Source organism: Plectrocnemia conspersa, unplaced genomic scaffold (assembly GCF_051122295.1).
Source record: "Plectrocnemia conspersa isolate PC_06_02 unplaced genomic scaffold, ASM5112229v1 ptg000001l, whole genome shotgun sequence".
In the NCBI taxonomy this organism is placed as follows: domain Eukaryota; kingdom Metazoa; phylum Arthropoda; class Insecta; order Trichoptera; family Polycentropodidae; genus Plectrocnemia; species Plectrocnemia conspersa.
Window position 1 is genome coordinate 9878477 of NW_028277165.1, and position 14624 is coordinate 9893100.

Below are 14624 nucleotides of genomic sequence, written 5' to 3' on the forward strand. Positions count from 1 at the left end.
TACGCGTCGCGACTCTTTTGGGCCGCATGTCGAATGTGGGCGGCGGGATTGAAGCCGCGGGAGACCTGATAACCCAGGTAGCGGGCGACAGGCTCAAATTTGACCCTGTGGCCGTTAAATAAAATTTTAGGGAGCCGCTCGGAATCCAGCGAGCCCCTAAGCATAACCGCACAGGTTTTGTTATGTGCAAAGGATAACTTGTTATCTTTGCACCAAGAATCTAAGGATATGAGGGCCGTCGTGGCCCGAGATTCGAGTTCCTTTCTGCTGTTGGCGTGAACCAACAGCAGGAGGTCGTCGGCATAGGCAATCAGGTCACAGTGCAGAGGAAGGGGCTCCCTGAGGACATCGTCAAACATGACGTTCCATAACAGGGGCCCCAGGACCGAGCCTTGTGGACAGCCTCTTGCCAGGGTCCTCCACACCAGGGACTCTCCTGCGTCCATCACCACGCTTCGAGCTTCGAAGTAAGACCTGATTAGACTTAAAACCTTCAAAAGGCACCACCGGGTATGTTACCATTAGCCGGTGGTAGTGTGGGATTTTTACCCACTAAAAACACCGCGTGCCTCTCTACTGCACACCCCGGTTCCCGAATTTGGTCATTACTTCGGGGAGGCAGCAGGTCTTAGGCATTGAGCCTCTTCTGGTTTTTTAAGAGGCGTGCTTAAAGAGGACGAGGTAGTTCGTCCCCTTCGTCAAGCAAACCTCTTCGTCGTCGACGTTCGTCTTCTTCTTTGTTTTTCATGACGGTGGTTGCAAAAGTCACCTAGGACGCCCACGCTTCCGGGCTACTTAGCATGGACTGGACCATGCGCTCTGGCGACACGTCGGATTCGTCGCCGAGAGCTTCTTTTAGCACAGTCCTGTGCATGTTCCATGCTGAGCAGTGGAATGCGGTGTGTTCGGCGTCGTCAAAGGCCTCTTTACAGTGGTGACATACAGCTGCTTCTTCTTTGCCTATTTTGTGCAGGTATGCACCAAAGCAGCCGTGTCCCGTGAGAATTTGGGTCAGATGGTAGTTTACTTCACCGTGTGATCTCTGGTTCCAAGCCTTAAGGTCCACGATGAGGCGCCGCGTCCATCGACCTTTTGTGGAGGTGTCCCACCGCTCTTGCCATCTTAGAAATGTCTTCTCTCGGGCTTCTCCTTTTGATAGCCCGCCGTATACTAGCTTTCTCTCTACGGCTAGCATGTCAATCGGAGGAATGCCGGACACTGCCAAGGTCGCGTCCTCGGATACCGTGCGGTACGCCGATATTACTCTTAGTGCGCTTCTTCTTTGTACCCTCGCAAGGGTGAGCCTCGTTTTTTCCACCCTCATGGAATCAGCCCACACGGGGGCCCCATATAGTAGGATGGAGTGGACCACTTCGCAGTAAAGTCTTCTTCTATTTGGCTTGGGTCCACCAACGTTAGGCATCAGCCTTGCGAGTTCTTCAGCTGCACGGGCTGCCTTTGCTGCAGCTTATTTCGCGTGGGTTGCGAAGCGAAGCTTGTCGTCTAAATAGACTCCGAGGTAGCGTATCGATCTCGAAAACGGCACCCCGAAGCCATCGACGTTTAATTCTGGTGGTTTTAGGCTTCTGTGTCTCGTAAAGAAGACAGCCTCTGTTTTGTGAACGGCGAGCTTTAGTCAAGCGCCGTCCAGCCAATTTTTTACGTTCATAAGGGCTTCTTCTGCGTTCAGACACAGGGACGACGTTGTTTTGCCTCTTATTAAAATGGCAACGTCGTCGGCGAAAGCGACCATACTTGCTTTTTCGGGCATTTGGACTCTCAGCAGGCCGTCGTACATCACGTTCCACAGCGCCGGTCCTAGAACCGAGCCCTGCGGAACGCCTGCTGTTAGTACCTGCTGAAAGCTTTGGCCCATGCATCCGTACTCCAGTATCCTCTCAGAAAAGTAGCTATGTATTATTCGTACAAGGTAGTTTGGAGTGCCCATTTTTTCGAGTGCGTCGAGGATTGTACGCCATCGCGCTGAATTAAACGCGTTGCGTATGTCTAGCGCGATGAGCACGACGTTTTCGCATCGCTTCAGACTTCCCTGCCAGGCGTCTCTGATATTTTGTACGACGCTTTGTATCGCTCCAATGGTGGAACGACCTGGGCGAAAACCATGCTGCTGTGGAGACAGGCCGTGCTCCTCGTCCTCCAGTCGATGCTGAAGACGTTGTAAAATTAATCTCTCCAGCAGCTTGCCCAAACCGTCCAGCATGCAGAGAGGTCTGTATGCCGAAGGGCCAGACAGCACCTGCTTGCCTTTGGGTATGAGGACTAGTCTTTGACGTTTCCAGGAAACGTCGAAATTACCCTCGGATAAGCAGGCGTTAAAAACTGCCAGAAGCAGCGCAGGATCTTTTTCGGCAATTCGCTTTATCACCGCGTTTGGGACGCCGTCTGGGCCTGGTGCCTTTGCAATTTTGATGCGGTGGGCAGCCTCTAGCAGTTCTTCTTTGGAAAATGGAAGAAAGGTATCTTCGTCGTCATCGTCGGTAGTGCTGACGCCAGTGCGGTCGTTAACGGGGTGGCTAGGAAATAATTCTGCGATGACCGCTTGAAGGTTGGCCGGGTTATTTAAATAATGGTCGTCGGTTCCAACCTTGAGCTTTTGGCGCACGATCTTGTAAGGCATTCCCCAAGGATCCGCGTTAACCGACTCGCACAGGTCAGACCAGCTCTGTGCTTTGCTTCGCTGAATAGCTTGACGCAGCGCTTTGCGGGCGTTTCGGTAGGCTAGTCGTTGCTCTTCGCCGCCGGGACGCCTCTGCGCTCTCCGTCTAGAGGCTAGACACGCGCGCCGCAGGTCGGCTATCTCTTCATTCCACCAATAAGCCGGCGGTCTGTGCGCGTAACCTCCGCGTCTTGGCATGGAGGCGTCGCAAGCGTCACTCATGAGGCTATTCAGGGAGCGTACTAGATTTTCTGCTCTCGCTCCGTTGCACGCCGCGTCGATTATTTCGTTTCTTCTTGCCGTGACCGTTTCGTCTAAGGCGAGGCTGTCGAGCTTTTTTACGCTCCAGCCGCGGTTTACGTTTCGAAAGCTTTTCGAATCGCGGCGACCGAGCTCGAAGCTGATGTACCGGTGGTCACTGTGCGAGTAGGAATCTAGTACTTTCCAGTTTAATACTCTACCCACATTCGTTTCGTCTACAAAAGTGACATCGATGACGGAACCGGTACACCCTCGAACAAAGGTGAACTCTCCACCTACATTAGCTGTATGCAGGTGGAGGTTCGATGCCATTTCGCCGAGCAAAACGCCTCTCGCATCAGTTTCCGCAGATCCCCATTCGGGGGCTTTTGCGTTAAAGTCTCCGGCCATTATGACCGGAAGAGTCGACGACCTGACGCTGTCTTCGAGGCCGGCGAGGCCGCGAGCGAAGTCGTCCATGGTAGAGTTCGGCGAAAAGTAACAGCTATATATTCTGCTTCCGCCGAGCTCTACCCATGTCCATCCGTCCTTGCTGTCTGCCTCGGCGTTTGTAACGCGTAGACGGCTCGATGGTACGTAAATTGCAGCTCTCGAGCTTGCATCCGAGTACCACCGATTTGCGAGGTTTCGGTACTGCTCAGATGCTATTACGACATCCACGCGTTCCTCAAGGATGGTCTGTTGCAGCAGGTCTTGTGCAGCCTGGCAACCGTTAAGATTTATTTGTAGAAATTTAGCCATTAGGGCTGTCTACTGCGAGCTAGCTCCGCCTTAAAAGCGGGACATCGGCTGCTTCCGCTAACGTGCGCTGCATCAACAGCGTTCTGTTTTTTCTTGTACGTACACAAGAAGCAGCGCGGCGAACTTTTGCAGTCGACCATTTTGTGGCCGAGCAGACCGCACTGCCTGCAGAGTTTAGAGCGGTCGGGTGCAGTGCACCTCGCGGCTGTATGCCTAAATCCCATACAGCGGTAGCATCGAAGTGGTTCGACCCGCTCGCGCACTCGGCATCTCATTAGACCGATCTTAATTTTACCTTCTTTCAGAAGGGTGTCGGTCTTGCAGGTGTGCGGAATTTTAACGACACACACCTGTGTGCCGCTGTGCGCAGGTCGGAGGTTGACAACGTCGATGTTTTTTAATTGCTCTTCGCCAAGGGACGCTTGCAAAGCAGCGACCACTTCCTCTTTGGTCACCCCTTCGTCGAGGTCCCTGATAATTGCTACACGACCAGGTATGTTTCTTTTTATTATTGCATTTGGCTCGGCTGCCTCTGTTATAAGATTTTGCAGCTCTTCGGCTCCTTCGCCGCTTTTTCCAATTCTGATTACCAGTTCACCTTTGTAGGTTCGCCTAATCGAGCGAACGTCTGCCTTTAAGCCATTATTTTGTGCAGCTTTGTGGACGCAGCGCAAAATATCTGCATATGAAACAGGTTCATTTTCCTTATTGGCAGGCAGAGCTACAGTAATTGTCTCTGGCCCGAGACGTTTCAGTTTTTTCTTCTCATTGTTAGTTTTTTCCGGCCTATTAGGTTGTAGGGGTGCGGTGGAAACTTTTTCGTTTCCCTTCGTAACTCCCTTTTTTTTGCCATTAGTAATAACTGTCTTTTCTTGGGCCGCCTGTTTTATTGGAAAAGCAGGTGACCTGTTCTTTCTTTTCTTACTAACCTCAATCCACCCTTTTTGTGGTTGGTCAGTTTGCTCTTCTAGGAGAGAAGGCGCAGTCTTATTTGGCGCTGCTTTTCTTTGTATAGAAGACGTTGTTTTATTTGTCGTTCTGCTTTCGGCGACGGTTTGAGTAAATGAGTGACAGAACTCTTTTGTTTCCTTGTCACTTGTTTCGCCAATCGCCTTAGCCGTCTTTAAAAAGGCTAGCCGTATAGCTTTTATGCCCTCCTTTATCGGCTTATGCGCATTTGCATGCGCCTTAGTGAAGTTTTCAACCTTGAGAATTTCATCCTCAAGGTTTTGCAATGCAGTTTTTATATTATTAGTTATTGTAATATTTTTCGTCATATTTATTCCCACGAGAAGCTAGGGAAAAATAGTCCGTCCGACCAGAGCCATGCTTGGCCGGATATGCCTACTTGCTTGGGAGATTCGGCTGGTCCTCCCAAGAGATCGTTTGCGACCACGCTGTTTAAAGTCCCCGTGGCCATGCATCCCTCGGCACGCTGCTTCCCACCTTGGATTGGGACGTGGTTTTCTGTCAGGGTTTCCTTCCCTTATCTGGTGTCCTGTTTTGTGGCGCAGGATGCTCGCCATTCGGCCTTTGTCAGTTAGCTACAGTCACAGTTATTAACAGTGACTGCATTTCCGGGGTCCGCGACGAGGACGCCTGACAATAGGCCTTACTGACAGAGCTGCTGTGATTCGCAGAGGCGTATCGGCACTTTATAGGAACACAACGTCCAGCACGTTGTGAACCACCGATGCCTAGTATCAGTCTTTGAACCCCGATTAGACTTATCAGGTCTCGTGGGACCAACCTCGACTTCAGGGAGTCAATGATGCGAGGCCACCAGGCGCTATCGAAGGCCCCCGAGATATCGAGGAACACTCCGACGCAATACCTGTCTGGTAACGCGTCTACTCTGATCGATAGATCATACATCGCATCCTCCGTGCAGAGACCGGGCCTAAAACCGAATTGCCGCTCCGATAAGGGAGCGCAATTCCGACAGTGGTCCTCGATACGGGCCACAAGGACCTTCTCCAACAGTTTTCCTAGTGCAGGAAGGAGAGTAATGGGACGGTATGCCTTGGGACTCGCTGGGTCCAAGGCCCCCGGCTTTTTAATAATAATCATCTTCCCGGATTTCCAAATATCCGGGAAGGAGCCTGTCGCTCTACAGCTTTCAAAAACTGCCACGATATTTGGTGCCGCGATCTTCCACGATCTCCGAATGAGATCGCCGGTCACGCAATTAATGCCCGGAGAGGCTCTCACGCGTAAGCGCTTGAGAGCACTCTCCACCTCTAACTCGGTTATGGGCGTCGATGGAGGAGTCCTCGCATCCTCGGCATACCGAGCTCTGATACTGGCCTGAAGCGGAGAGTCAGCCGAAACTGGATCATCCGGCATCAGGGCTTCCAGAATGTTGGTCGCTGCCTGACATGAGTCAATGGCGCACACACCGTGTTTGTCATTGACACCCGACAGCGACGCCATCGCACGATCGGGCATCATGACACTCCGGTAGTGGCGGCCCCAGACATTTCTGACGCTCTCCTTCTCTATTAAGTCCCTCCAGTGACGCCTTTTTGCAGTCCTGATGAGGGATTTATACTTATTTCGAGAAGACCTAAACGCTCCTCTGACTCCAACTAAGGGATCTTCAGAAGTAGCGGAGTCATCAGGAGTTAACCTACTAAGTCGTTTAACTTCAGCATAGTAGGCCCTCTGTGCCCGGTTGGTCACGCATCGAGCCTCAGTCAAGGCTTGCGACCACCATTCCGGTCTATTACGGTATGGCGGTTTTACATCGTAACGCGGAATCGACCCATCAGCCGCCGACAAGATCGCGGTCTGGAGGGCTTCCGCCTGGACATTTGGGTTTGGGTCTATAATGTTAGAAAGAGTATTTAGCTGGTTAATAAGAAGATGTTCAAATTTCTCCCAGTTCGCCTTATCTAAACGAAACCGCTTTGGCAGCAGACTCCGCTCAGGAGACGGCTGGGAGAAGGGGATGTTATCTCTACTGGGAGAGACCGCGGTCAAGTCGAAGGTGATAAGTCGATGATCAGAGAGGCACTCCTGAGTGTGCACTCTCCAATTTTTTAAAATTAGTGGCTGAGCTAGGGAATAGAGCGTCGCATCTGGGGTGGACTCACCAGTAGCCGAGACGTAAGTCGGCACCGGCTCCTCCATGCCACACGCGACGCTCAATCCGCTGCTCAGCACAAAACTGACCACTGCGGAGTTCCTCACAGGATCCCTGTTACGGCGAGCCTGCGAGGTGTCACCCCACAGTGGGTCATGGGCGTTAAGGTCTGCGCCGACCACAACGCTGCGACCGGCGAGAGCGTCTAAGGTAGTTGAAAGGCCCTTGATGTGAGCCTCACATGGGTCGCCATACTGGAAGTAAGCCGATACCACATGAAGACTCACACCGGGACGTGACAAATGAACGACTGTGCGCTACTGATCAGAGAGGTGTCTCAGAAAAGTGACGCACAGCTCGCTATTGTACACCACAATAGAGGCGCCCGCCGGCTGGATCTCGTAGATCCTAGCGTCACAGCCGGCGCCTGTAGTTCTACCGGAGAGGGTGTAGGGCTCCTGGAGGAGCGCCACATCCGCTCCAAGAGATAGGGCCCTATAGCAGAACTCCGCAGTAGCCGCTCTAGACCTGCGGAGATTCTGCTGGGCGAATTTAAGAGACCTTGTGTGGGGGTTAGCCATTTATAGAGGCTACCTCCCTAGCAATAGCTGCTCTGTATACTGGGCAGCACTGGTCCCCAGCTCTATGAGCCGGGGTCAAGTGCTGCTTTTTAAGTCGGCAGCAAGACGCACAAGCCACCTGCTTGTCCTTATTGGGGCAAGAGGAGCTCTCATGCGCCTGTGATCCGCACCAGTTGCACGAGGCTTGAAGAGCCCGGCAATTTTGCGCGGAGTGTCCGTACAGCTGGCACTTGTAGCATCTCATAACCCTTATGTGGTCGCGAATGCGATGTGCCTGTAATCCGATGTATATCAAACTTTCCCTTGTTAGGAAGGAGTGGCAAATGGGGGGGAGAGAGACAACAACATGTCGAGAGTTGGACACTCTCGACTTAAGGCGCACAATTATCTTCGATTGGAGCAAGAATTCATCCCTGGTTATAGTCAGAGACCCCTCAATGTTCTGCTCGAACATTGAGGTCAAAAATTCTGAGTCATCATATGTTTCATCGGGGACATTTAGAATTATCACTCTAGGATCTTTCAAGCCATGGATGGAGGCCTTCAGGCCTGCTCTCTCCAAGGTTGGATTTAAAGCGATAATCCGCTGGGCTTTGGCTCTATTTGCCGCTAGAAGGCCGGTTGAGTTCTTGCCCATAGTGGGAAGAATCCTCTTGATTTGCAATCGTTCGGTTGCAGGGTTTATCACTTTGGAGAAGGCTGCCACAGCCTCCGCCGAAGATTTAATGTTGTCACTTATGGGAGTAAGACGCACCATAGATGAAAGAGTCTGGGGTTTCGGCCTAACTGGGGATTTACCCCTCATCTCATTAACGATACTGGCCATTGTTGGCTTTGGGGGGGGACACTATGTGCTCAATTCGCGCAACCGTGAGCTCCAGTCTCCTGATTGCCTCACTCTGAGGTGTCTCAGGAACGACCGGAGCCGCCGATCGCACGCTTGAGGCAAGACGGGCCACCAGTTGATGGAGCTCCCGTCTCTGGGCACTTGAAATTCTCTCCAAGGAATCGACATAGTCGTCGAGTTCCCTGGAGATCGCGGCTGGGGAGGAATTGTCCTCCTCAACAGGCTTGGATTTAGTGAGAGGAGGAAACTCCTCTCTTGCACGTTTGGGTGCTGCCTGGATGGTTTGGGGCGAAACTGAAATAGCTCTTTTTCCAGTAGCTTCTACCTGGGTCTCAGGGACTGTCCCCAAGGCCGGTGGCTTGGCCAGTCCTGCCGTAACTCTCTGGTCACCCGATCTGGTGACCGGGCCCTTTCTCGTGTCGGATAGAGAAATGGCAGAGGGGGGGTCTATATCCCCGTCAACCCCTGCTTTGGAGCGGGCCCCCTTTTTGGGGGCCGGCTGTTTAGACATACTTGAAAAATTAAAAAAATTTATGACTACAATAAGAATAGAAGAATATAGATAAATAAAATAAAAAAAAAATAAAATAAAAATGAGCTCGTGACGCTTTCCGACACTTATAAAGATCAGCAAAACGCCACGAGTTAAAGACTTAAATGAAATAAAGAAAAATTCGCTCGTGACGCTTTCGCACTACTCTAGATTTGAAGTGCACGAAAGCATCACGAGTGGTGTAATATACAAAAAATAAAATAAAAGCTAGCACCCGTACCGCCTCAAATGAAAGCGTCACGAGCGATTTTGATTAAATAAAAAAGAGAACCGCCCGCGGCGCTTCAAATGAGAGCACCACAAACGATTCTCGAATTAGCAAATTTACCACCACCAAAATTTAAATATAAGTTAAAAATATTATTAAAAATTAAAAGATTTGGCAAACCCTGGCCACTGTGGTTGAGGTCCCCTGCCTCTGACTCTGCCTCTGCCTCCACCCCCCGTAGTACTACGTTATTTTTGCAAGAGTTTCATTAGTGTTTCTCTCGAGTGTTTGTGGGAAACGTTCTCCTGACACCTGCGTACTATGCTTAGCTATTTGCCCTCGCCCTAGCTTTGCTTGCTCCTGTATTTCCGAATTTCATCCTTGGAAGTCACTTACGCGCTTCCTCCGATCCAGTTCAGCCCCCAAACCTTTACGGCCAGGCCCTATTAGCCTGCTGGTTAGAACGTACAGTGCTTCGCTCGTCATTGGTAGTCCAAAGGACGCTACCTCGGTTAAGTGTTCACGAGTTGACTTCCCCCTTGAGACCTGGGGTTTTTCAGGTCCCAAAGAGGTCCCTCACTCTCCCACACTTTTTTCCGCGTGCTCCAGCGTGTGGTCGGTCTGGCGCCGCCACTGATCGGACAGGTGAGACTACGCATAATCCTTTGCGTGCGCCACCACCGTTACCGGTACTAGGGCCCTACGAGTCCAACCCATTGGGTGGCATCCAGCTTTTAAGGGCCGGATGAACGGGAACCACCCCCCGTAGTACTACGTTATTTTTGCAAGAGTTTCATTCCACTGATCGGACAGGTGAGACTACGCATAATCCTTTGCGTGCGCCACCACCGTTACCGGTACTAGGGCCCTACGAGTCCAACCCAATAGTTGGCATCCAGCTTTTAAGGGCTGGATGAGCGGGAACCACCCCCCGTAGTACTACGTTATTTTTGCAAGAGTTTCATTAGTGTTTCTCTCGAGTGTTTGTGGGAAACGTTCTCCTGACACCTGCGTACTATGCTTAGCTATTTGCCCTCGCCTAGCTTTGCTTGCTCCTGTATTTCCGATTTTCATCCTTGGAAGTCACTTTCGCGCTTTCTCCGATCCAGTTCGACCCCCAAACCTTTACGGCCGGGCCCTATTAGCCTGCTGGTTAGAACTTACAGTGCTTCGCTCGTCATTGGTAGTCCAAAGGACGCTACCTCGGTTGGGTGTTCACGAGTTGACTTCCCCCTTGAGACCTGGGGTTTTTCAGGTCCCAAAGAGGTCCCTCACTCTCCCACACTTTTTTTCGGCGTGCTCCAGCGTGTGGTCGGTCTGGCGCCGACACTCATCGGACAGGGGGTCGTTCTACGTCTTAATCCTTTGCTCAAACCACTGCCGTTACTGGTACTAAGGCCCTACGAGTCCAACCCAATGGGTGGCATCCAGCTTTTAAGGGCCAGATGAGCGGGAACCACCCCCCGTAGTACTACGTTATTTTTGCAAGAGTTTCATTAGTGTTTCTCTCGAGTGTTTGTGGGAAACGTTCTCCTGACACCTGCGTACTGTGCTTAGCTATTTGCCCTCGCCTAGCTCTGCTTGCTCCTGTATTTCCGATTTTCATCCTTGGAAGTCACTTTCGCGCTTCCTCCGATCCAGTTCGACCCCCAAACCTTTACGGCCGGGCCCTATTAGCCTGCTGGTTAGAACTTACAGTGCTTCGCTCGTCATTGGTAGTCCAAAGGACGCTACCTCGGTTGGGTGTTCACGAGTTGACTTCCCCCTTGAGACCTGGGGTTTTTCAGGTCCCAAAGAGGTCCCTCACTCTCCCACACTTTTTTCGGCGTGCTCCAGCGTGTGGTCGGTCTGGCGCCGGCACACTGATCGGACAGGGGGTCGTTCTACGTCTTAATCCTTTGCTCAAACCACTGCCGTTACTGGTACTAAGGCCCTACGAGTCCAACCCAATGGGTGGCATCCAGCTTTTAAGGGCCAGATGAGCGGGAACCACCCCCCGTAGTACTACGTTATTTTTGCAAGAGTTTCATTAGTGTTTCTCTCGAGTGTTTGTGGGAAACGTTCTCCTGACACCTGCGTACTATGCTTAGCTATTTGCCCTCGCCCTAGCTTTGCTTGCTCCTGTATTTCCGATTTTCATCCTTGGAAGTCACTTACGCGCTTCCTCCGATCCAGTTCAGCCCCCAAACCTTTACGGCCAGGCCCTATTAGCCTGCTGGTTAGAACGTACAGTGCTTCGCTCGTCATTGGTAGTCCAAAGGACGCTACCTCGGTTAAGTGTTCACGAGTTGACTTCCCCCTTGAGACCTGGGGTTTTTCAGGTCCCAAAGAGGTCCCTCACTCTCCCACACTTTTTTCGGCGTGCTCCAGCGTGTGGTCGGTCTGGCGCCGACACTGATCGGACAACGTAACTTTCTCTTATCACTCTCCATTGCGTGCACCACTGACAATTATTGGTACTAGAGCCCTACGAGTCCGACCTCAACGGGCGAGCCCCACGGAGAAGCCGCGGTAGCGGTTGCTCACCACCCGTAGTACTGGTGTAGCGTTTGACCAGTTGCCGCCAAGAGATCCACACCTCTCTATCGCACTGTAGGTTCGAACGAAGGCGTGCGGTGCACCAACGTTCGGGGAGGTTGGAAAGTGGTCTAGGAAAAGGGTATAGGGTTGGGGTAAAGCGGGCGTTGGGACAGTCGCGCTCCGCTATGATAGAGGAAGGTCTCGGATGGAGACCTTGTAATTATAGGAAAAAGAAATAAAAGAAAAGAAAACAGTTAAGCTGACTCTAGTCCGGTGAAAACTACTATAAAAACATAAGATAAGATAATAATGTGTAAAATAAATTTTGAAATTACAAAAACTAAACAAATTTTACAACCACAAGACTAAAGACTACAGACCAAAACAAACATAAATCTTGAAACTTAAAACTTAAGGCTAGTGAGCGGCACACATAAATACATAAAATTAAGTAACAAAGAAACGAAAAATGTGCACCCTACGGAGGGCACACATCATCGCGCGCAAGATACGCCTCACAGAAGCGCTGGAAGGCCCTATAATTGGCCTTTGAGGCAACAAAATCTGCGTGAGAGGGGGATCCCTCTCTTTCAAGTGTTAAGGCGGAGTGAAGTTCCGCCCTTTCGCTATGCAACAGGACGCAGTCCCACAGGATGTGCTCCGAAGTCTGATCCGCATGGCCACAGGGGCAGCTTGCGCTTTCCCTGCGTTGGATTCCATGCAGATAAGACCCGAAAGCGCCATGCCTAGTGAAGAACTGCGTCGTTGCGAAATTACAGTGAAACCAGCGCTTCTTGAGGCGGTCCTTGACGCGCGGAAAGAAAAGAAAGGTCAGGCGACCCTTGTTCGACGAGCACCAACGAGACTGCCACTCGTCCTCCACAGCCTCCCTCGTCGAATTTTGGATCGCCCGGTCTCTTAACGTAGGTCTTAGCCCGGCATCGGGAGGAGGGATTTCCACCCCACCAACCGTGGCCGAGCGACCCCTCCGAAGGTGGAAGATCGCAGCCCTACGCTGCGCCACCAGGTCAACAGGCTCCACGCCCGCGAGCACCAAAAGGGCGTCCGAAGGCGCCGTGGAGTATGCTGCAGTGAGGGTCTTTAAAGGGACCCTCTGCGACTTGTTTAACGCTAACTGCAGCATGCCACGAGACGCCCTCTCCGCAAACACGCTTGACGCGTACGTGACTATAGGAATGTATATAGTCTTATACATCACAAGCTTCGCCCGGAAGTGCAACCCCCACTGGTTGCCACTTAACCGGACGAGCTTGCCGTACGCGTCGCGACTCTTTTGGGCCGCATATCGGATGTGGGCGGCGGGATTGAATCCGCGGGAGACCTGATAACCCAGGTAGCGGGCGACAGGCTCAAATTTGACCCTGTGGCCGTTGAATAAAACTTTAGGGAGCCGCTCGGAATCCAGCGAGCCCCTAAGCATAACCGCACAGGTTTTGTTATGTGCAAAGGATAACTTGTTATCTTTGCACCAAGAATCTAAGGATATAAGGGCCGTCGTGGCCCGAGATTCGAGTTCCTTTCTGCTGTTGGCGTGAACCAACAGCAGGAGGTCGTCGGCATAGGCAATCAGGTCACAGTGCAGAGGAAGGGGCTCCCTGAGGACATCGTCAAACATGACGTTCCATAACAGGGGGCCCAGGACCGAGCCTTGAGGACAGCCCCTTGCCAGGGTCCTCCACACCAACGACTCACCTGCGTCCATCACCACGCTTCGACCTTCGAAGTACGACCTGATTAAACTAATCAGGTCTCGTGGGACCAATCTCGACTTCAGGGAGTCGATGATGCGAGGCCACCAGGCGCTATCGAAGGCCCCCGAAATATCGAGGAACACTCCGACGCAATACCTGTCTGGTAACGCGTCAACTCGTAATATAAGGTCTCGCATCGCATCCTCCGTGCCGAGACCAGGCCTAAAACCGAATTGACGCTCCGATAAGGGAGCGCAATTCCGACAATGGTTCTCAATTCGGGCCACTAGGACCTTCTCCAATAGTTTTCCCAGTGCGGGAAGGAGAGTAATGGGACGATATGCCTTGGGACTCGCTGGATCCGAGGCCCCCGGCTTTCTTAGAATGATCATCTTCCCGGACTTCCAAATGTCCGGGAAGGAGCCTGCCGCTCTACAGTTTTCGAATACTGTCGCGATGATTGGTGCCGCGACCTTCCACGATCTCCGAATGAGATCGCCGGTCACGCAGTCAATGCCCGGAGAGGCCCTCACACGCAAGCGTCCGAGAGCACTCTCCACCTCAGACTCGGTAATGGGCGTTGATGGAGGAGTCCTCGCATCCTCGCAATACCGAGCTCTTATTAAGGCCTGAGACGGGGAGTCAGCAGAAGCTGGATCACCCGGCATCAGGGCCTCCAGAATGTTGGTCGCGGTCTGGCAGGAGTCGATGGCGCACACGCCGTGACTGTCAACGATACCCGACAGCGACGCCATCGCGCGATCGGGCATCATGACGCCCCGGTAGTGGCGGCCCCAGACATTTTTAACGCTCTCTCTCTCAACAAAGTCCCTCCAGTGACGCCTTTTTGCAGTCCTGATGAGAGATTTATACTTGTTGCGAGAGGACCTAAACGCTCCTCTGACTCCAACTAGGGGATCTTCAGAAGGAGCGGAGCCATCAAGAGTTGACCTACTAAGCCGTTTTACTTCGGCATAGTAGGCCCTCTGAGCCCGGTTGGCCGCGCATCGAGCCTCCGTCAAGGCCATCGTCCACCATTCCGGTCTATTGCGAGATGGCGGTTTCGTAACGTAACGCGGGATCGACCCATCAGCCGCCGACAAGATCGCGGTCTGGAGGGCTTCCGCCTGGACATTTGGGTTAGGGTCTATATTGTTAATAAAAGTATTCAATTGATTAGTGAGGAGATGTTCGAATTTCTCCCAGTTCGCCTTACCTAAACGAAACCGCTTTGGAAGCAGACTCCGCTCAGGAGACGACTGGGAGAAGGGGATGTTATCTCTACAGGGAGAGACCACGGTCAAGTCGAAGGTGATGAGTCGATGATCAGAGAGGCACTCCTGAGTGTGCACTCTCCAATTACTTAAGTTTAAAGGCCGAGCTAGGGAATAGAGCGTCGCATCCGGGGTGGACTCACCAGTAGCCGAGACGTAAGTCGG

The 14624-nt window shown here is 52.1% G+C and overlaps 1 long non-coding RNA gene across 1 annotated transcript in view; it reads right to left on the reverse strand.

The window, feature by feature from the left end:
• LOC148238738 (uncharacterized) overlaps positions 1 to 14624 on the reverse strand; it is a 477006-nt gene that overhangs the window by 221570 nt on the left and 240812 nt on the right. The window lies entirely within an intron of this gene.